Below are 22,702 nucleotides of genomic sequence, written 5' to 3' on the forward strand. Positions count from 1 at the left end.
TTTTCTAGTGAGTTGTCTTGCTCGTTAACTTTTGTGCATCTGAATTTGAAATGTGAGAGCTTAATAAAAGTTGACTGCTCACTTCAAGACATTACATTACAGGCATATGGGTGGCTTAGTCGGTTAAGTGTCCAACTCTTGGTTTCAACTCAGGTCATGATCTCCCATTTGTGAAATCAAGCCCAGAGTGGGGCTCCGCACTCAGTGCAGAGTCTGCTTCAGATTCTCTCTCCCTATCTCTCTTTCTAAAATAAATCAATACAATCTAAAACAAAATTTTTAAAAAATCACATTAAATACTAAAAGATTGGATATAATTAGTATTTTATTTCAGGTTGAAGTATGATATCAGGCTTCATCCAATACTTCAGTTTTTCTGTTTTTCTGAGTTTTTCTTTTTAAATTTTATTTATTAATTTATTTGACAGAGAGGGAGAGAGAGAGAAAGCATAAGCAAGGGAAGTGAGAGAGAAAGAAGCAGGCTCCCTACTGAACAGGGAGCCTAACATGGGCCTTGATCCCAGGATTCTGGGATCATGACCTGAGCTGAAGGTGGTTGCTTAACCAACTGAGCCACTCAGGTGCCCCCCAATGTCTTTTGGGTTTTGATTTTGGTTTTGGCTGGTTGTTCATTCTTTGCTTTTGTTTGTTTTGACATAATTTCTGTTTGGAATTCATATTTCTCAATTAGTTTTACTACTTAATTATATTTTCTATGAAGAAAACCCAAACAAAGCTAAATGTCAGCTTGATGGGCAAGTAAGTAATATCTGATTATCATTAATTCTAGTCTCTGTTAACTATTGGGAATTGAAGTTCCAGATCCTAAAGTTTCTCCCAGGTGCTAAACTCATTCTGTCCTGTTATTGTCAGTGTTCTTGCTTCCTCTCTGATACTCTAGCTGTTGAGAGGGTCTTCCCTTACTTGATTCTGTCTTTATGGTTATTATCATTGTTCCTGAGACTACTTTAACCAGTCATCTAGCACCTTAACTGTCACTGATCCTGATTTGATCCTCCAAAACTAGAAATGCAATCCCTTTATCTTACCTCTCATGTCCTGGAATTACAGTTATTAGTATTTGTTTAGAGCTCAACTACCTAAATTTAGTCTTATCTTTCTAGCTACATACTCATTGTGATTCCCTGCTATTCTATTCAAGTTGTTCCAGAATGAGATGTCTCTTATTTCAGAGTGATTTTTCTGCTGCAACTGGTACAATATTCCTAGAAAACTTGTTTACAGTTTTATTTGCTTTAGAATGTTAATCTTGGAAGCTTGGAGCCTGCATATCTGTCAGCCTCCTTTCCTCTAATAATATACTTCCTGTGATGTCTTAGATTAACAGGCTGATAAAACTCCTAGGAACTTGTTCTAATTTCCCAGAAGAGCTAGCCAAAGCACATATATAAGGCTCCCATTGTTATACTTGGCACAATCAGAAGAAAAATAGTAATAATAATGATTAGGAAATCATTCTATTTTTTCACAGTTTATGATCACCAGGCACTGTGCTAAGCACTTTACATATGAAAACTCATTTGAAACTCAAAAATTTTGGAAAGTAAGCATTATAAACTCTACTGCACAAAAGAAGTAATTTGCCTAAGGTGATTTGGAACCGTGGAAGATCCATTTCAGGTCCAGATCAGTCTGTCTTCCAAGGCACAATCTCCCAACTTTAAGCTCCATTTTGCCTTGGCAAAATCACAATAGCCTTAAATCTCATACCCACCACCCCACCCATGTAACAAAGAAATATAAAATCTCTTTAATGATTGCTGCACACAAGAAACAGTGATGCTACACATACCTATGTCTGGCTGGATTAACTGTTTTAGAGGAGATCCATGAAATTCCTTTTGCTGAGAAGGAGTTCATTTTATGTTCCAATTCTTAAATTGTACCAATTCTGATCTTAGTTTTCAAAAGTCTTATTTTAGGATCTGAGTTTTATTCTTTTGTCCTGACATAGATTTGTGTTTGACTCACTTTTTTTTTTCAAGATCATGAACTAGTCTTTTAATATTTGTAGGCAATTCGTAGTATCCATGGTGGCTCCCAAATCTCTACAATATCTTGTTCTTTAAAGATAGGTTTGGATCTTTACCTCCTTTTAAATCATTTATTGGATTAATTGTTTAATCCTTTTAATCCTTTCAATAGGCAATGTTTTAGCAAAGTATTTGGTGTTAATCTAAACTTTCTAAGCTTGTGCTTGCTGCCATAAGCATGTTCTACTTGATTATGATTTTATTACATATGATAACATTAATCATTAAGGTAATGAACTGAATTTAGAAGTCAATTTTCTAGAAACATGTTATGAAACAAAACTAATAATCAACAACCATTATTTATTTTAATTCACTTGACCAATCATTTTATTATACTTCAATAAGACCAAAGTACCTTGAGTACTTTAAAAATGTAGTCATTATCCCATACAGATTATAATATCATGTGAAATACTATATTACAAAAAAAACTTAGGATATCAACAAATAAAATGACCCATGACATTGTAGTAAAAATATATATATACTTATAATTTACCTGTAGGAATAATAAGTGTTTTAATCTCATTCAAAAGAGAACTCTTAATTTCCCCACACCACTATCAAGTCTTCTATTTTTTCAATAAATGGCGCCACTCTCATCCAGTTGCTCAAGCTGAAACCTAAGCTTTGGCTTAATGCTTGAATTCTCCCTTTTTCTCACCCTCACAACAATAAATTCTATGACTCTCTCCTCTCCTATTTATCTCACTATTCCTAGTCCAGGCAACATCATTTCATAAAGAGGAAAATCTCACACATCCCTAAGGCATGGCTCAAAAGGACAAAAGTTGGAAGTAAAAGCAATGAAAATAGATCCTGACTTTTCAGGGGTTCTACCGTCTACAATCCCTGGTTTTAAGGTAAGACTCTTAATACCTGGATTCTTTTCTCACTGCCTATTTCTATTGAGTTGAGAACTTGGTGATAGAGTCTATCTGGAATTTAATCTCAGCTTTGCCATAAGACAACATTTCAGCATCTTTCCTTCAGCAATCCATAGCTGAAACTTGTAGCTATACTGTGCCTTAGGAACACTGGCACTGATTCTCAGGAAACCTCACCCTTGCCTTGGCTCTGCTTTACTGAAAGAGGTGTGTGGGGGAAATTAGGAGCATGTGGGACACAAGATGGAGAGGAACTCTGGTATAACCTGGTAAAGAGAGAGTTGAATGTCAAAATTAGATTTTGATGTGATGTCATTTTTTAAAAAGATTTTATTGGTTTATTTGAGAGTGAGAGAACATGAGAGTGAGAGAACATGAGAGGGAGAGAGGAAGAGAGAGAAGGAGAAGTAGACTCCCTGCTGAGCAGGAAACCTGATGCGGGTCTCAATTCTAGGATCCTGAGATCAAGACTTGAGATGAGGCAGATATTTAACTGACTGAGCCACGCAGGTGCCCTGTGATGTCTTTTCATAAAGGGGTAGTGCCCTAAGAATACGCCTTTGAGCACTGAGGATGGCATAATGTGCTAAATGATGTGGATCAGGGTGCCCTCGGTTATTTTATTAATCATAACTTAAATAAACAGTTTTTTACACAGAGAAAATATGCAAGCAATGGTAGTAATTGGTTTCAGGAAATGTTCGAACAGAAATGCTCTAATTCTGAAAGTAAAATCAGGCCTAATAACCATAGTGCTGGTGATAATAATTCCATTTGTTGAGTACTTATTAAATAGAAAACATGCACATACTTTCTTATTTAATCCTATGAACAATCGTAAGAACAAATATTTTAGTCCCTGTTCTCAGATAAAAGAATTGACCCTCAGTCCCAAATCTCAAAATTGGTCAGTTGAGCCAAGATTTGAGTGTAAGTCCATTTGACCCCATATGTCTATGTTAATTAAATATCTAAAGAATAAATTTGTCTTTAGACAACCACCAAAAAAAAGAGAGAAATTAGAATTAGAATTTCAGAGAGATGGCTGATATGCTATAGAACAAACGTGTGTGTACATCTGTTTTTCTGTATAAGTTTCCAAGTAAAAGCCCGATCCAATGAATTTTGATAGAACTCCTTATCACTGTATACACCATTTTTGCATACACTGCCAGGACAGTCAGAGTGCTAGATAGTCCTCCCTAAGGAGTTGGAAGCATTTAAGGAAGCTACCTTCTATTCTAGGGTTTTAATTTCTGATGCACTAAGTCTGGAAAATATTAATTGGATCACCAGGCTTTTTTTAGACTGCCAAATAAGGAAAGGGATAGATAATAGGTTTTTCAAGATTCTGGCTAAAAACAGAAAGAGATGATACTTAGAGGTATTCAGTTAACAGTAATGAACTGCAGTCACATAGCAAGAGTTCTGCTATTCTACTGGAAATGGCTACTTGTGATGCTCCACATACTGTAAAATATTAGACAGATATAAACATGTATAAGACCCTAATATAGGCCCTTTTATGAAAAGGTACTACTCTGATCTATCTCTAAATGCATCCCACTGCAGGGGAAGGAGTCCACGGAGACACTAAGACACCTTTATCTGCAGCTTATACTCCAGCATGTCCTCCAGAATTCCATAGCATATGTGTAGGTTCTGCATGGTCTTTTCTTCTGTATCAGATTTCTGAGGCTGTTATGAGCTATCAGTTATTTGGGGGAAGGTGAATAGAGAAAGTCTGGACATATGACTGAGTATCCACATGTACATGCAAAAGGCTACTTGCAATGTGTGAAGGTGTCAGGGCTGGGAAAAGAAGGAAGATGACCAAGGGTACTAAATATTAGGGTGGGCAAGAATCTGTGTATGAATGAGCATATATTTGTCAGGGTAGTTGGTAAAGATAAAACTATGTTTCATGAACCTTCAAATAGCATATAACTGTTAATGGTCCTATAATATTCCCATATTCCCTCTTACCAAGATCTCTAATTATAGCAGTCTTATTTTATTATTAAAAGTAACTTCCAAAGAAAAATCTGGAGGTTTCAGAGTGCATCGGTGACAGATGATTGTTTCTTAAATATAATCATTCAATTTAAAATTTACAAATAAATTTAGGGAGCCTTTAAGTTTGTCATTTCTTTTCATTATTGAAGAATTATATAATAGAACAAATCATGATGACATCACCTTGTCTATCAATGTGAAAGATAATGCATGTCAGATATTGTGAGAATAAAAAGTATATTCATGCAACAGAGGTTTATCTTAAATGTACTAAAGCAACCTTTTTATGATGCCTCAGATCAGCTCCGTGCTTAGGCTATAACCACACTCTGTCAAAATAACAAAATCTATTTAGTCAAGCTACAATGGAAAAGGAGAAATGTTGAATCTGTTATTGAATCATAATTGATTTAAGGACAAACTGAACTGACCAGTCAATTTTTTTTTTACAAAAGCTTATGTAGTAGTTCTTCATGGAACATTTACTTTCTTCCTTAATATTTCCTCCTTTTTAAAAAATAAACAGTCATTTGAAAATCTCAGTAAAATCTGTATTAAGCTTAGTTTTAAGGAAATAAAAATAAATCTAAATAATAGCTTTGTTTTTAGAACATTAAGCCCCAAATCTTGTAATCCAAACAATTACTGTTTTTTTTTCTATTTCTGAAAGGGCTATTCTCAATTACATATTTGTTATTCTAGCTACTCACATTTGCACATAATTCTTTTTTAAATTTATTTATTTATGATAGTCACACACACAGAGAGAGGAGAGAGAGAGGCAGAGACATAGGCAGAGGGAGAAGCAGGCTCCATGCACCGGGAGCCCGACATGGGATTCGATCCCGGATCTCCAGGATCGTGCCCTGGGCCAAAGGCAGGCGCCAAACCGCTGCACCACTCAGGGATCCCTGCACATAATTCTTAAGTGTTATCAGCACACTAGCTGAAATAAAAATACTTTGTTTCAAAAATGGAAAAAAGCCTTAAATTTCTTTTATCAGTTTGGTGATATGAAATCTAGCACTGAGCTAATATAATCAGTTTAAATGATAAATAATAGAATATATTCTTACAACTAAAGAATAAAAAAAATGAGATGAATGAAAGCATCTTTTCCTACCCCCATAAAGTGAGATATGTCACTGAAGAAATGACTAATCCTCAGATAAAGCTCTGTTTAGAATGTTTACTGACAATAAATGAAATGTTAAGAAAAAAATCTCAAGAAGAAACACAACATAGTTGGAAGCTAAAACTAGTGTACTAAAAACGATATAAATTGAACTTACTTTTTATTATTATTATTTTTTTCTTTAGAGGAAGAATGCCATTGAGCATGTGCAAGTTGGGGTGGGGGGCAGGGAGGAGCAGAGGAGAGGGAGAGATGATCTAAAGCAGGCTACACACTCAGTGTCAGTCCAGTCACAGCTCAATCTCCCTGCCCTGAGATCATGACTTGAGCTGAAATCAGGGAGTCAGCTGCTTAACCACACAGGCAACCCAAAACTGAACTTAAAAATGTTAAAGCAATGCATTTGCTTAAGGAAATCAAGTAAATATTAGGCAGAATTTAGAAGAATATAAAGAAAAGGTGACACCTGGCAAAACAGTAGAATTTCAAAATGACTTAGAAGATGCAGGGAATATAATTCTAATAGTGTTAGAGGACCAAATGGCAAACTCATCCATGGAGGAAATATCTACAAAGAATCTCAAAACTAAGTTAATAATATGCCATAGTCATTCAGATTGGTTTTAACAGCTTTTCACTTTTGTGAATTTGACTGGCTCTTCTACCTTGTACAACAGGAGGTAAAATTACTGAAAATTCTCTGCTGGGGAAATGTGGGGTTGCCGTTCAATCTTGTTGAGACATGTCTCATTTGGTCCATCAAATTAGAAAAAAAAAATCACCTAATTCTAGGCAGGATACAGCAACAAGGAGCCAAGGCAAGAATAGGTTATGAGTGTCTGGGAGACTTCCCATCTCTAAGCTGGTTCCACTCCTAGGGTATTCATTCAAAGCCAAGTCTTCAAGGACAAGGAATAAACTGAAGCATACTGAGCACTGCCTTTTAGCATTCCACTTGGGGAAGTTTTTATTTATTTTTTTTTGAGGGTGGGAGTTTTTAAAATTTAGAATCTTTGGCCTTACTCAAAATCTCTTGAATAAGAATTTATTCTTTAAAAAAATTCGTTTATTTTATATAAACATCTACATGGTTCTGACAGTGGAAGATCTGATGAACTAATAGGATTTATACACATAGATCAGGGAGATTGAGCTTGATGCGTATGTTGCATAACTGAAAAACATACCCAACTAAATCTACTCCCAAAGATTTAATATTGGTGCAACAGGGATCCCTGGGTGGCGCAGCGGTTTGGCGCCTGCCTTTGGCCAAGGCAGGGCACGATCCTGGAGACCCCGGATCGAATCCCACGTCAGGCTCCCGGTGCATGGAGCCTGCTTCTCCCTCCGCCTGTGTCTCTGCCTCTCTCTCTCTCTCTGTGACTATCATAAATAAATAAAAAATTAAAAAAAATAAAAAAAATAATAATATTGGTGCAACAAATCACAAATGAAGTAATGACCAAAGCATTGGAAAAAGACAAAGATAATGAATAAAGGTGAATTAGACCACATAGGCTATCATCTGTAATAAGCAACATCCAGATCTAGTGGCATATCATGATAGCATTTATTACACATTGCAATCTAGTCATCTCTTGAGAAACAAGGGCAGGGCTAGAATCCTGTTCCACTACTAAGCAGGGGTCTGCTATTGCTGGACGAGAAGAAAAACTCTCCTCTTCAAGATGTACCACAGAGTAAGGGCACAGTTTCCTGTCTTGGATAGGAGTGGTAGGAATGCTAAAGAAAAAAAAAAGCCCAACACCAATGCTCAGGTTCACTGGACCTATTAAGACTGACCCTGAATCTAGACCACAGAGAGCCTCCCTGTCCTCATGAAAACCCAGCACTAAGAGACAAAGTAACACCAGTTTACTGCTGAGGGAGGGCAATACCATGGACAGCAACTCCCCTTCCAGTACAAGCGTAGGATAACTGACTTTCCTGAGAGCCAACCCCAGACAGAGCCATACAAGAACAACAACAGGGCACTTGGATGGCTCAGTGGTTGAGTATCTGCATCAGGTTCCTCTCAGGGAGTCTGCTTCTCCCTCTGCCTATGTCTCTGCCTCTCTCTGTGTATTTCATGAATAAATAAATGAAATTAAAAAAAAAGAACAACAATTAATATAATGATTTATAGATAGTAAGTCATATATTTTAACATGAAAATATGACAAATCAATGTTTTCTTGAAATGATATAGTTTTATGTACATTTTGTTTCTTTTTTGTTACATAAATGCTCTTGATTAATCAACAGAATGATATGATATGACTAGTTAACAGCAGCAAATAGTAATTAAAAAGACTGATTAAGCAAATGATATGTGTGAGAAAAATATAGCAATATTTTTTAATGTTTGTGTCCTCTGCTACCATTTATTTTAACTTATTTTTTCTATTGGATATTCAAATTTTGTAGGTTATAGTATTATGTAATAGCCATTTTATAGGCACATATCTAAGGATCCTATCTCCTTCCATTTTAATACAATAAAAAATCTAATTATAAAAAGAGTTTTAAGGGAGAATAAAAATTAGTTAAATGTTTTATATGTTTAATAGAAATAACAATGATGTGTTTTTCATCCCGTTTATTTCTCTTATCCCATATTTATACTATTTTTATTTCCTCATCCAATAATACTGCTTTGAACTGCCCAAAGCCTTTAAAAAAATCCTTCTTTTTTGTGTAATGATAAGATTGAATATAAGTCAGTTATAAGCTTTATTCTAATATGGAGCTTTGCTTTTATCAAGTCTGCATTATTCTGCTTTCTGGTATGAGTCCAGTATGACAAAATCAAACTAAATATTCTCTTGAAAAAATACTGTAGTATGGGACACTTAATATTTTACTTACCAGTAACAAGTTTTTTTAGACACTTAGAAATTAGTTTCCAGTTCTCAAAAAAAAAAAAAAATGGCCCACTTACTTTGCATCTACAAGCTTGTCTTGGTAGACACAGTGCTTTTCAGTAGCTGTCCATGTCTAAAATGTCTAATATTTTTTAAGTACTCTGAAGCACAGTGGATATCATCATAAGGTAAATGCAGGAGAATGTTTTTAAAATATGAGGGTCATCTGAACACGTGGAAGTTGAATTCCAAAAAAGTCACAATTTTGGTAAAGGATTGATGAGAAAGTTGTGCTTAAATTAATTGCCCTTATCTGGTTACATATTTTTGAATTCTGAAGTGGTTTTAGTTCCAAAAAAGTTGTCTTTTTTTTTTTTTGTGAGTTGTAGCAACCTACTCATAACATCAGATAACAGGTGCAGTAAATTAATCCTTTTCTGGGCCCCCCTATGGTCTCCTTAAGATCATCAAACAGTTTTGGATAAATACAATACAAATTTTGGTTTAGCTATAATCATTTTCTCAATTTTTATTTCCAGTATTTTTCCAAACTAGAGGGCATTATCCTTGCCCCATACTTTTAAAATGTGATTTAATGACAGAGCACTATTTTAACATGTTTTCACTTTATAGACACATGTCTAAGGAGATGATCCTTTTTATCTCAATAAAGTAAAATAAATCACATTAAGTTCCTCTATACATTTTGAGAAAACCAAAAAACAAATAAAAACTTTCATGAAAACCTCAACATCACAAGCAAATTACCCCCCCAACAGTGATGTGTACAAGGTTTGTAGAACACTTAATAGACAAAACTTTTTAAGTTTTCCTTCATAAGAAGTTTACAGAACATGTTAAATTGGTCAAAATTTAATTTTTACTGTCTGCCAAATATGTGGATAGACATGCAAAGTCTATATTGCCTTTGGACAAAATATCAAGAATATTTAGCTTCATACTTTCTTACATTTCATTTAAATCTTCATAGAAATAAAAAAAATGATTGGAAACTACATTTTCAAACCAAAGTTTCTAAGAGCTGGGGAGGGAGATTTTTGTTGTTGCTGTGACTCAACAAATCATCTTATATACTCTAGAACCATGATCATTGTTAAGATGATCAACTCTACATTCTAAGGATCAGCAAGGCTGTTCTTGAAATTTCTTCTTTTGTTCTTCCACTGGACATTTTAGCTGCATCCTCTGAACCAGAAACATGTCTTTACTGTATTTTGTAGAACAAAGGAACAGTATGATAATATGTATTTGTTCATGTGCTATGCCCAAACAAATTCAGTGACAACTATCTTCAAGTGAGCATTGGTATCTTCATGGGATTTTTGCTTTGTTTAGAAATACTTATCTCTCTCATCCTGGACTCATAAGATTCAATTGTCATGTGTGCTCTCTCTTCCCCTTCCCTATCACATGTCCGAATCAAATTTTCTTTTGCAGTATGCTCTGTTTTGCTTATTTACCTCTTTAACCCAGTTGTATGTTCCTTCCATCTGTTATTCAAGTAACAATTTTTTCCCTCCTTTGGTAAAGTCTGCCTCATGTTGGTTTCGGTATTGCAATTCTTTCATATTCTTCACTCTTTAGAAACATGGTCACGATATCCACAATATCAAAAACTAAAGTAGCATTGTCTTTGTACTAAATATAACAATTAATCAACAGGTGAAGCCAAAGACAAACTGTTATCACACGTGTTATTAAATTGTACACTTAGGCCACATCAGTCAGAGAGATGTAATAATGGCTCGGTGCAAGAGGCAAAACATAAGGACAGCAGCTACAGAAAGTATGCTATCTTGTACTATTTGATGCTAAAAACAGGATTTGTTTTGGCCACTATTTTAAGGCCTGCAACTATGAGTTTTGTACATTTCCCTCAACTTTCTGGCCCCATCATCAATAAACCAGGACTTTCTGCATCCTGGGGAAGGGTTCCTATGAATTAGGATTGCCAAAACTGAGATAGTCCTGGACAAGCTGGCCCAGTGATGACCCTGTCACCTGTGCAGGCACTGCTGAAAATAGAGAATGGAGTGGAATACTGAGAAAATCTCTGAAGTTAAATTAATAGCATTCTTGGCATACATCATCCTTGTACATGGTATAGGCTTTTTATATACTAATGGATTGTTTTGCTAACATTTTGTTAAAGGTCTTGGAATTCATCTTGGTAAGAGATATTGGTCTGTAATTTTATTTTCTGATGATGTTTTTGTCTAGTCTTTATACATCTAGTTAATACTGGCTTCCTAGTATGAGTTGGGAAGTGAATGGTTTTCAGGATCCACTCCATCTTCCAGATATCTTCTTTCTTTTCATTTATATGCTATCATCCCATTCCAGCTTCAATTTCACTACAATGTCCTTTTTCTACTATTCTAACTCATTACTAAATTTCTAGTCTTCTCACATCATCCAGTTCCTAGTATCTAACACTAACATGTCGATATTTAAGATGCACAATTTTATAATGTTATTTTTATATTTTATAGATTCCAGATGTCCTATATAATAGAATATAAATTGCTCAAACTCACATATAAAGTCTTCCCACAACTCTGTAATTTTCCTTCAGATCTTCAAATTCTGTATTCCAGCAATTCTCAAACCCAATGTGAATGAAAAGCACTTGAGGGATATTTAAAAAAAACTGGTTATGTTGAAAAGGAAATTAGGTTGTTGTATGGTGGCTTCCAAGTAGGCTACCAAGCAAGCTGTTTCAGAGGTCACAGAACAGAAGGTCACAGGCAAAAGGAAAATACTCAAATGGCATTGTTATTAAATCAGTTTTAAAGTATACAGTGAGAAGTAAGAGGAAAGATATAGTCGAGTTAATACATTTAGGATAGCATACAAGCAGGAAGGACTCATTTTCTGAATCCTGAAGTATTCAGGGTTAGTATGTGCTTTATCTCTCTCTGCCACATCAACTTGTCCTACTAATGGTGTGGTTATGAGGACTAGAAATAGATTTTGAATGCTTGAATTCACAGATGGAAGGGGCTTTGGTCTTATTCTTTTGTATAGACACAAGGCCAATTATTCCTGGCCACAGCTGTTGCTTGCCAATTAGCCTGCAAACTGTTATGGATTTGCTTTGTGCTTTTTGGGCAAAGGCATACAAGGCAGAATGAGTGCCAGCAATGTGTGGTCACATTGAGACCTCATAACTGACCAATGCCTCTTGTATATTTAGTCTCATATATATTTCGTACCTATGTGTCTCAAGGATATAAGGTCATTCTTGGTACTTATTATTTATATTTAATGCATCTTATATTTCTCTCTCTCTCTCTCTCTCTTTAAGCAGGGTCCACACTCAGCATGGAGCCCAACATGGGACTTGAACTCATGACCCTAAAATCAATACTTAAGCTGAAATCAAGAGTCAGATGCTTAACCAACTGACCCACCCAGATGCTTCTCTGCTTATCCTACTCTTAACACATACCATGAAATCTGGCTATGTCTAGCAAATATTTCTGTTCACTAGCCAGTTATCTATATTGAAACATCTTGAAAAGTTTTCCCTATGCTTTCTAAACTATGTACTTATTTATCCGATAGGTTTGGAAAATCCTAAAAGAAATACATGCTATAGATTGGATGCCTGAAATTCACTCTGGCCCTGCAGAATTAGAATCTATGAGAGGATATAGATGCTGCATGTGTAAAGCTCTCTAGATGATTCTACTGTGCACCTGTGGCTAAGATTTCTCTGCTCTATCCTACCTAAGCTGGTTAACAAACCATTCCCCATATGCACTGAGTCCCTACCTCTGTTTTGTTGATTTATTTTATTTCATCTCATCCACCTGGGTTCTCCCTTTCTAGCTAAATCTTATATGAGGCCCATTTTACCATAAAGCTCTATCTAATCATTCAGCTATGTTACAAATTCAGCTTATCAAAGGTTAATTTTCAATCAGTTGAAAACATTGGCCCCATCAGTTCAAAATATTTTCTGACTATCTACTACCATTTGCTACTTAATCTCATGCATACTGGACTATTACTTTTACAGTTTTAAAATTGTTTACTTATTTTATTAGTACTTAACTCTTCATCTGTATATATTGGTGGTGTGCAGTTAGAAGAGTTTAGACAGCATCTAAGGAAGGCGTAAAAATAAGCTCAGGAAAGTGAAACTCCTGGAAATAATTATGATACAAACAAGGACACTTGTCTGTTTGCCAGGAGAGGGGGAGTGGGAGAGGGGGGATGAAGACTAAGGAAGGTTTCTAATTCAAAAAAAATGAAAATGCTTCTAAGTAAAAAACAGAATTTTCTTTCACCGTGTCGGTGGGTCCAGAGAGGTAACCATCTTTAGTGAACTGTCTGCTGTTTGTCATATAGACATTATCATCTAATGAAGAATGTATTATTTGCATTACACTTCAAATTACCCTACATATGTAGTTCAGAGATCATAGTTTTTGCTAAAAAAATATCTGAAGGCATATTTGTATTAAATTGATTGTGGCATATACAATCTTCATTCAAATTCTAAGCAGCCCATAGCCTCAAATTCATATAGACAATGTCACACACTAGGGCAGAAAAGGAAAATCTTTATCAATAAAACGCTATTTAGCTACCTCACGGTAACTAGGATAGCACTCAGAAAACCTGTGTTTCTGACTTAATATTTTATTTTGTTTGTTTTGCTTATAATTTGTGAGACTATTTAGTAAGTGGTCTATTCTTGATACTAAAGGAACATTTTCTTATATTACACAGTTTTGATTGTTCATTTGACTTAATGATACACCGTTTTAATTAATTAGTAAAAATGTCATCTTAAAACTTGATTTTGAAGATACATTTGACTGAGAGGATCCTATGTACTTAAATAAAGTGAAATAAAACTTCACTTTAATGTGAGGGTTATTATCTGTAAAAAGAAAAAGACAGTCCCAATAGTATTCTTGAGAAATAAAATTTTCTATTAGGCTTATGGAATTTTTTATCATAACTACTGCTATTACATTCCGCATGACAGGAAGTATTAAGGAATGGCTGCTCATAAAGTGTTACTAAACACTGGCTCCTACTCTATCAGTGAGCAACAGGGAAATACCTGGAGTTGTGCCTCACTTCATTTAGACATTGGGTATTATTAACACTTTGTCAAGATTTGGTGTATATTGTAGCTGGATAGAATAAAAAGTACTTCTTTCATTTTCTAAGCAGTTAACCTCATTAGATTGTTTTAGTGTCCTAGATATCTGCAGGAGGTGGAATACTTTAAATTTCCCTTCTCTGATTGAATTAGTATTATTATTAGGTTATGAAATGTTAATGTATAGATCTGAAACTTCATCAGGATTATAACAAATATATATTTATCTCATTTTGTTTGAGAAAGACTGAATTCCAGTATAAGTGAGAGTTGTTAAGTTTTAATGCCAAAATGAAGCCAAATTATTTGGGCCTTTAGATAAATGAGGTAATTAGGTAAGGGAAAGTACCTGGTTTCTCACTGGTGGAAATCCGAATCCATGGCAAAGACACAACATTCCAAATTTTGTGAATTCTCAAATTAATAGTAATTCATAGTAATACAAATTATATTTATTAATCTATTTTTATGAACCAACATATATTAAAAATTTGTCTTTTATGGAATGTCTAATTTCTTTATCTGAATGCTGTCTCTCTGATAAGGGAAACTCCTTTAAATGGACAGAAACTGCTTAGCTCACATTTTTTGTGGTAAAAAGAAGACTGAGGAGAATAACTAAAGCATTTACCCTTTTCTGCTCAGGCTGGGACCCTTTAATCTAAAATGTTTTCTCAAGTCTTCTTTTATAAAGTAATCTTTTACAGTGGATTATTATGAAATCACATACCAATTTATCATCCACTAGGGGAAATATATTTACCCCAAATTCTCATCATTGCACTTTTTCAGAAGATAAAAAGGCAAAGGCTTTAGTAATTTATTTACCTCTGTAATTTACCAAGTTTAGATGTAGTTTTAGTAAGGATATAATTTTACCTTTTTGACAACAGGTAAAGGAAATTGTCCCCTTCTGAAGAAGCTGTTCAGAATCAGAACTTTTGTGAATCTATTTATCTGACCATATGACCTACTGAATGCTTCAAAGGACACCATCAAGAAAGTGAAAAGACAATTCATACAATGGGAAAAAATATTCGTAAATCATATATCTTGATAGGAAATTTGTTTTTTTTTTTTTAAATTTTTATTTATTTATGATAGCCACAGAGAGAGAGAGAGAGAGAGGCAGAGACACAGGCGGAGGGAGAAGCAGGCTCCATGCACTGGGAGCCTGATGTGGGATTCGATCCCGGGTCTCCAGGATCGCGCCCTGGGCCAAAGGCAGGCGCCAAACCGCTGCGCCACCCAGGGATCCCTTGATAGGAAATTTGTGTCCAGAATATCCTAAGAACTCTTACAACTCAATAATAAAAAGGTAAGTAGCCTAGTTAAAAAAATAGGTATATTAAATAGATATTTCTCTTAAAAAAGATACACAAATTGTCAATAAGCATATGAAAAGATGCTTATTCCATTAGTCATTAGAGAAATGTAATTCAAAACCACAATGGCCTGCTATTTAACACCCACTCAGATATCAAAAATAAGACAGATAAACACCAGCATTAGCAAGGATGTTACCAAATTGAAACTCATAGACATTACTGGTGGAATTGCAAAATTGGGAAGCTACTTTGGGAAATATTTTGGCAGTTCCTCAAAATGCTAAATGTAGAGTTACCATATGACAGTGCAGTTTCCCTCATGGGTATAAGTCCAAGAGAATTGAAAACATGGATCGATGTGAAACCTTATTCATAATAACCAAAAAGTGAAACAACCAGAATGCTCATGAACTAATGATTGAATAAACAAGATGTGGTATATTCATGCAATGGAATATTATTCAGCAATATAAAGGTATTAAATACTGATACATGTTACAACATGGATGAATCTTGAGAACCTCATTCTAAGTGAAAGAAGCCAGACACAAAAAGACATATACAGTATGATTCCATTTACATTACATTTTCAGAATAGGCAAATCCATAGAGTAGAATTGGAATAGGGAATGGGGAGTGACTGCTAGTTGTATAGAGTTTCTCTTGGGGTGATTACATGTTCTAAAATTAGAGAGAGGAGATGGTTGCACAACTCTGGGAGTATATTAGAACTTCCTGAATTATCCACTGTAAAGAATGAATTTTATGGTGTGTGAATTACACTTAATGAAGCTATTAATGAAGTTATTAAATTAGATTATTAAATGACATTTTAAAAAACCTTTAAAGGTTTAAAAAAATTTTTCAAGTTCACTGAATCTGGGGGTCATGACTTCGGGCCAGGCTTTGTGAGGAATGATTTGCTTTTGTTTTTTGATGTCTGGGGCTTCAGCTAGGAGGACTCAATGGGCTGAGTATAACTATGTCTGAGGACTAGAATTATCTAGAGCTATCTTCACTTAAAAGTTGGTTAGCAGTTGCTGATTTTTTCCTGAGACTTAAGCTAGCTACGTTAATTGCACTAACCATCACTTCTCGACATTACTTTATGCATGGTGGCCATAAGGTCACCAGAGTTTTTACATGGCAACTCAGGACTTCTCAAGGAAGTGTCCTGGGACATAAGGCAGAATTTGTATTGCATTCTCTGACATAGCATCACAATTCATGCATCATTCTTCTGCCTCATTCTGGCTTCAAAAAAGTCAAAAGCCCATCAAGATTCAAGGGGAAGGAATAGAGAGCCTACGCCTCAATGGGTGTCTAGGAATTTGTGGCTGTGTGTTTTTTAAATTATGATAAATACAAAAAACATAAAATTTACCATCTTGACCATCCTAAGGGTATAGTTCGGTAGTGTTAAGTAAATTCAAATTGTTGCATAGCCGATTTCCAGAACTCTTTTTATCTTGCAAAACTCAAAATACTCTATACTTATTAAACAATAATTCTCTGTTATAGTCCCTGGTAAACACCATTATACCTTTTGTATCCATAAATTTAACTGCTATAAGTAACTCATGCAAATGGAATCAAACAATATTTTTCTTTATATGATGGGCTTATTTCACTTAGCATAATGTCCTCAAGGTACATTCATGTTGTAGTGTGTGTTTGAATTTCCTTCCCATTGATACTTGGGTTGCTTCCACCTATTGGGAATAATGTTGCTATGAACATCTATGAATGACTATTTCTTCAAATTCCTACTTTCAATTTTTGGGGGTATATACTCAAAAGTGGATTTTTGGATAATTTTGTAGTTCTGTTTAATTTTTTGAGGAACTGTCATGCTGCTTTCCATAGCAGCTGAATCATTTTACATTCCCACCAACAGTATGCAAGAGGTCCAATTTCTTTACATCCTTATCACTACTTGTTATTCTCTGATTTGTTTGTTCATTTTTAATTTATAGTAATCTTATTAATTGTGTGGCTATTTTTTCAAATATCAATTGGGCTCATAAATGCAAAGGAAAAAGGTTAGCAGTTAAACTGCTTTCTTGTCTAATCAAAATGGTTTATTGTATTGAATTTGAGATGGCCTATGACTTGTTTTTGCTGACTAATATAATGCAAGTAGGGTAAAAATATGGGACTTCATGGCAAAGACTTAATGAGCACTGAAGTTATTCTTCTATCATCTCCTTGAAAATCTGTCCAAGAATCACCAGGTAAAGACCCACACTAGCTCACTGTAGTATGAGAATATATGGGAGGAGACTCAAGGTATCCAAGCTTAAAGTGAACATCAACTGTTAGACATGGGAGTGAGGCCATCTTAGTCCACCTAGTCCCTGTTGAGATATCAATTGACTCCAGTGGCACCAAGGAACACAACAAAGGAACCACACAGTGATCCCAGATAAATTTGCTGTCCAGAATTGTAAGCAAAGAATGAGTTTTTGTTTTACACTGTTAAGTTTGGATGGTTTGTTTTGCCATAGTAGATAACTGACACTGTCAAGTCAGTGGTGTGTTGGAGACTGTTTTCACCAGATTACAAAGCCAAGTGGGTTCAGCTTTTCTCAGCTCCACATATTCCACATCAGTAGTGTCACATTGCTGGCATGAAATTGGCCATGCTGTGAGTATTTACATATTTACATGTGGAAATCAGCAAACAAACAGGAGCTTTTTTTTTTTTTTTTTTAAGAGAGAGAGAGATAGTTAAGTATGTTTAACGCATCACTGGATACAGTCATTTAGATGCTGAGAGGATAACAGTTATCTGGTGACAAAGGAACAGACTTGAAAAACTCTGGGAAAGCTGCCGAGAGAAGCTACTATTGGGAACTGCTGGAGCTGCTGGTCCTGGCTGGTGAATGTCTAGAGCTGCTACTGCTGTTTGGAGTTGTACCACTATCAGGTACTGGCGTGGATTCCTAGTACAATAGCTCATTGTGTGCTAGTGGGATTTACTGCAGCTTGAGAGGGCGTGACAGTATTCATCAGATCTGAAAGTTGCTGAGGGTACCTGCCATGGGACTTATTTCCTGCATAAAGGACAGGTATATCATCTGGAATATAGGTAGTAGAAGGGATTATATAGGGTAAGTTTCTATAACAAAGCAATTCCAATAGTTATGTCTCAAACAGTATAGATATTTATTTCTCTCTCTCATCACAGTGCAAGAGGAAGTAGACAGTACATCATCGGAAGGTGGCTTTGTTTCATGAAGTCTTCTAGGTATCCAGTTTATTCCAAAAGTGTTGCACCCTCTTCTTCAGGTGTGGTCCTTGTCTACATGCCAAAGTGGCCCAATTGGCACCATGTCTGATACCTAGTCTGTGGATAAGGTAATGAAAATAAGTAGAAAATATGTAATTTCTTTTTAGGAAAAGGCACAGAAGTTGCACACATCACTTATGCATGAATATCATTGGTAAACGCTTATCACATGAATAATCCACAGGTAAGGAGAAATTTTTTCTCACTGTATAACCATATGCTCAACTAAAACTCAGGGTTTGGTGTCTATTACTAAAGGCAAAAGGCAAGATATTGAGGAATGATTACCAGTCTTTGCTACAATAAAAATGAGTATTTATAGAATCATCCATTCATCTAACCGACATGAATCCTATCTTGTGGCTAACACTATTTTAGGTATTTGGATCATAGAGAACAAAGACTCAGTAATTACCCTCAAAGTTCTCACAGTATAAGAGACATCTAAATTGATGGAATATAATAACATGTGAAGTTATAAAAGTACTGTGAACAAAATATCATGGGATCACAGAAGAAATATCAAGTAACTGCCTGAGGGGATTATGAAAGTTTTTATTGAGTTGGAATGTAAATAGAGTCATGAAGAATAACTAGGCATTCAACAGACAGAAAAAGGAAAGCATTATAAGCAGAGCTAGTCCCTTGACATCCATGTCATGTCCAAGATTGGTTGAATTTATGATACAACCTAAGGAAACTGGAGGTTCAGAACCCAGCACTCAGAATTATTAAGGAAAGTGTCACTTGAAGAAAAAGTAAGGGCATCGTAACTTTTTTAAAAAAATTGCTTAGTGTAAAAGGTATAAATCATGCATGTATTTATGAAGTTAACTTAAAGTGTCATTTAAAATTATAGACACAAAATGTGACTGTCTAAATTTTAAATGTGGGCAGTATGAAAATCAACAGAGTATTGTCTCCTGAAGCCTTCCACTTACTGTTCCATTAATATTACTCTGTTAAGATTCACTCATAAGACATTTTCTGAAATAACACTCTATAGCTCTAAAGCAAGCCTTTGCTTACGTCTTAACCTTTTCTATAAATTTAAGGGCATTATGCCCTTTAATTTAATGATAAATTTATACGCTGCATGTTTTGGAATAATATCACTATGGTACTTTATTTCTAACCTTACTTCCAGGGTATAGTTACATCATTTTCTTTCTAATCAGATGACTTTAACAAAATAACATTTCTTACTGAGACGAAAGAATTCTTTATGATCAGATATTTTAGAGAAAATGAATATTGATGTTGAAATAGAAATTTTTGTATTTTTATTGCAGTACTAAAATCTCTAAAATAAAATGAGGGAGAAGCATACTCGAATTAATTCCCTTTGATAAACTGATTATTTCTGTTTCTAATCAGCTTTTTTATTGAATTCACTACCTTTTCCACCCACTTTTGATGAAATAGTTTTTGTAGAAAAAACTACTGTGCAGCAAATTCTTGAATTCTCGACAAAAATTTTTAAAAAGAAATTAAATGTCAATTGTATTGTGAACCATATTTAATAAAACAGCATTTCCTGCTATTTTACTGAAGACAATGGAATAATAAAACCATTAGGAAATTCTTGCTTTTAATGCCTTAACTAACTTTGTGCCATAATACCCTGGGAGCTAAGACTCGTGGGCAATGCACTTTGTCCACATGGTTGTGGAATAATCATTTCTGTACTTCTGGTACAAAGGAGGAGTAAGGTAATTGACAGACTTCTACTGAATGGGTATGTTCTTGGAAATGGGGAATAGGATTGGATTAGTCCTCCAATTACACAGTAGAGTAAAGATTCAATGTGCCTAATGAGGTAAAAAAGAACGAGTAAAAAATTGTGTTAATATTCTAAAATTATTTTCAATAATGATTATGCAATTTGTGGGACTTGAAAGTCAGATTCCTTATTGCTGCAAGTTTCTGTATTCTTTAAAAATATTGACAAAAATGTTTACAATTCAGTAATCAGAAAAAATCCTGAAAAGAAATTAGAGTGAAAGTAATTGAAAAATATGAATGAAAATGTAGTTTTTATTTATAGCCTGTTTTTTTATGCCATGAAAACCATGGATTGTTGAATTAGAAAATTTTCAGTGGTTTGGAATAGTGATATTTACTTCTTAACCATGCTACATGCCCTCTGTGGGCTGGCAAGGTTGATAGAGGCACCATGTTGATGCGAGGTTCCATGATAACTGAATTAAGTGCATGAGAATATGGCGTCCATGTTCTGAGATTTAATACTTCTTCCTGGAAGTAACACACAACAATTCCATTCATGTTTTATTGGCCAAAGCAAGCCACAAGGAACATCTGACTTCAAGGAGTAGATAAGTCCAACCTACAACATGACTGGAATAAAAGCACCCAATATCTGTCACTTGCCATAATAAGTAACAGAACTTACTCTTTGGGTTGTAAATATTCAGGTCACCATCCATTCCACATGCAACATATACTTACTTCCCCAAGGAGGAAGAAAACCCAAAATCTCCATCTTATTTTTAGTCAGCTCAAAGTCCAGCGCTTTGAAATAATTTGTATTAAGTCCAATGAGTTTTTTTTCTTGATTTGAAAATCAGAAAAAAAGAAAAATTATCTGTCCCTAATAAACACTATATAAGTGATGAATGAGGGAAAACAATAGTAACAAAACAACTCCATTCTGGTGCTAAAGAGAGTTAGCAATTCTGAAATCTCGCTGAGCAAGCATTGTAAAGAATCCCTACCCTTTACCGTGGGTTGGGGAAAGAGGTCCTTCATTAGGCTCCTAGTCTACTCCCTAGGGGTATCATCTTCAGGTGGCTGACAGTCTTATTCCTTGACTCCATGATGACATCTTTGGGCCTGGGCAGATTTCTCAGTTGGCTTTCTGTCTCTAGAAGATTTGGGTCCCAAAGTCCATTTTAAGTACTTAATAGTCATACTCTTTTTAATTTTTTTTTAGTTCAAACTGATGATATTTATTTTAGTCAGTATATTAAGTCTTTAACTCTTTGAAAAACTTAATTATATTCTGGGATGCATTGGGTGGCTCAGTCGTTTAGGCCTCCAACCCTTGATCTCAAGGTGTTGATTGAGATCAAGCCCCACGTGGGGCTCTGTTCTCAGCAGGTGTCTGCTTGAGATTCTCTCTCTCCTCCTTCTGGCCCTTCCCACCCTCAAATAAATAAATAAAGTCTTTAAAGAAAACTTAGTTGCCTTCTTATCTATTTAATAATAGTCAACTCATAACTCTTTTAGATACATGCCTCTCTCTCTAGATTTAGTTATAGGTATCTTGGACCTCTACAGTGTTCATGACATGAATAAAACTTTTACCTTTTCTCCCTGAGCTGTTAATGAGCATCTAAACTTAAAGAATTTAACAATATTAAGACTTAATACCCTTTTTTTTATCCATTCTGTAGAACCCAAGCTTTATTCAGCTGTGTTAAGAAGGTTCCTTTCCAAATTGACAAGTACTAGATTTCTGAACTCTCTGTATCCTTTTTACTCCTGTTAAAAAATTTGCTACTTCTTTTTTTTTTTAATTTGCTACTTCTTTCCGAGTATATTTCTTTTGAAATTTCATTCCTATAACTAACATTTACTCCATGCTATTAGTATTCTTTTGTCCAACCTGTTCACTTCAAGTCTCAGACAAATTAGAGACATTGTCTTCCTTTTATCTCCAATAGCATTTTATTAAATATTTTGCAAATATAAAACCTATTAATATTCTTTGCATATAGTAATAACGTGGTATGTATCTACTGATAAAAGATATCCATTCATTTATTTATACATTTATTCAACTAATTTATCCACAAATATGTATTAGGTGCTTATCCAATATTACAAGTATCTCGGAAATACTAACCATATATTTGACAAACAGCAAGATACAATATTCTTCACTATCACATATATCATTAAAAAGAGTATACAGGGATGCCTGGTGGCTTAGTGGTTGAGCATCTGTCTTTGGCTCA

Source organism: Vulpes lagopus, chromosome 1 (genome assembly GCF_018345385.1).
Source record: "Vulpes lagopus strain Blue_001 chromosome 1, ASM1834538v1, whole genome shotgun sequence".
NCBI classification, from domain to species: domain Eukaryota; kingdom Metazoa; phylum Chordata; class Mammalia; order Carnivora; family Canidae; genus Vulpes; species Vulpes lagopus.